At 47.9% G+C, this 2,105-nt stretch overlaps 1 pseudogene; it reads left to right on the top strand.

The window, feature by feature from the left end:
* Positions 1–972: 972 nt before the first annotated feature.
* LOC114616403 lies at positions 973–1,480 on the top strand (annotated as a pseudogene).
* The last annotated feature ends 625 nt before the right edge of the window (positions 1,481–2,105 follow it).

The raw sequence follows: 2,105 nt of genomic DNA on the forward strand, positions 1-2,105 counted from the left end.
TAAATGATGCTGGCAAAATATTCTGTCAGAGCCAGGCGGTGGTGGCGAGCTGGGCGGTGGTGGCGCACGCCTTTAATCCCAGCACTTGGGAGGCAGAGGCAGGTGGATTTCTAAGTTCGAGGCCAGCCTGGTCTACAGAGTGAGTTTCAGGACAGCCAGGACTACACAGAGAAACCCTGTCTCGAAAAACAAACAAACAAACAAACAAAATCTGTCAAGTTAACTTCTTCTAGCTACATTGTGACTGGATCTTTCACTTAAACCCAGAGCTCACTGACTCAGCTATTCTTGCTTGCCATTTTGCTCTGGGCTTCTGCTATTAATTTTGTTACAGGCTGGTATTGCAGGCCAATCTTCATTCATGTGGTTTCTGTGGTCCAGATTTTTCTGTTCATACTCTATGGCAAGCACTTTTAACACAGAGCCATCCCCCTAGCCCTAAAAACTTGATTTTGTAAAAGACATCAAGACTTTGGGATTCTTTGCTACACAGAAACAATTAAGATACGTGGTTCCTAGAAACATTCTGTAGGCCCAAGCAAGCAAAAGGAAGAAGCATTTGATTTAGGTAGGAGAGAATATACTGAACCCAAGACATGGTAGAGCTCTCGGCTGGCAGAACACTGCTTCCTGCTTTAGCCCCCTGGGTACACATGCAAGGCTAGACTACCACCCAAAGCCAGAGCCCCTCACAAATACTATCCATGTCCCCTTTCCCCATCCCATGCTGATCATGAAGAGAGAGGATATATGGGGTGAGCAGGCTCCTGAGAACAAATCACCAACTGCAGGGAACAGGGCCAGAGGGAATACGCTTGTCTAAACAAGATCACTAAGATAGTACCATCTAGACTCTCGGCGCTGCGCTGCGGCTCCCCAACTTCTGGTCCGCCCTCGGGACAGCAAAAGCTCCCAGCTCCGTGCCGCCCTCCGCCCTCAGGCTGCCGCCCGCGCGACCCCCATCCCTGGCCCATGGCCAAGTGGCATGCAGCTGAGCCGCTCACGTTCTGCGTGCCTTGGAAGCGGCTCCTGCTCAGCGACTTCCCCGAGGAACCGCCACTCTGGGTCCCGTTGTCTGGGGTGGCTCGGCCCCTCAAGCGCCAGGGGGACTCGGGGACCATGGCGGAGCCTGAGTCTGCGCCCTGCAAGCGACGCGGCGGTGGGGACGACAGACAGGAGCTGCAGAGCAGTAGCCTGGAGCCCGGAGAGCCACCTCCTGGTGAGCAGGAGGAACCCCGGGTTAGCCACAGGCGGTGACAGGGTTGAGAGCGTGGACAGCCAGCAGAAAGCCGACAGGGTGCACAGCCAGAATGAAGACTTTTGGCAGTATAATACATTCCAGTATTGGAGGAACCCTTTACCCCCTGTTGATCTGGCAGCTCTTGAAGATGTAAGCGCAAACAGCCTGACAGAAACACTGGAGGACAAGAGTGAAGGAGTTGAGATTGACATGGAATCTTGACAGAAGGATCTGAAGAAATGAGATTCACTGAATTTGAGGCGACCTAAAGGAAAAGTTCTTTTCCGTACTTGACATAATACTTTTTTCAAACCTGAAAAATGAGGAAGAGTTTTGGGATAAATAACTTATTGCTACTGAATCTCCTAATGGAGAGTTGTCAAGGATGTGGCTGGCACAGCTGCTGACAAAATACTTTGTGTCTGCATTTTTAATGAAAAAAAGTTTTGTTCATGCTCTTGATTTTGAAGACGCTTATCTTGGAAAAGGAAGTTTTGACAGTTTTAGAGGAAGCACTCGGGTCTTCTGAACTTGCTCTGTCAGATGTTCCTTTGCACCACAAACTTATTTGTGGTGCATGGAATGAATACATTTATACAGCTGATGCCAATAAATACTTTCTTGTACATCTTGTTGGCTCCCCTTGGTTGAACAAATAGACTTGAGTATCTATGCAAAATGAAAATGTGAGATTGTTTTTGAAAACTAACCTTGTTTTAAAAGAGTATAATTTAAACTAGTGAGGATTTCTGTTTGGGTAGCTTGTTTTAATGTTCACTGTTTGCTGTTTATTAAAACAGTATAGGCGATGAATATAGCCAAACAATGGATAGATAAAGAACAGTAGGAAGCAGATACCTGCCCC

This window comes from Grammomys surdaster, unplaced genomic scaffold, assembly GCF_004785775.1.
Source record: "Grammomys surdaster isolate TR1022 unplaced genomic scaffold, NIH_TR_1.0 319456, whole genome shotgun sequence".
Taxonomy (NCBI): Eukaryota; Metazoa; Chordata; class Mammalia; order Rodentia; family Muridae; genus Grammomys; species Grammomys surdaster.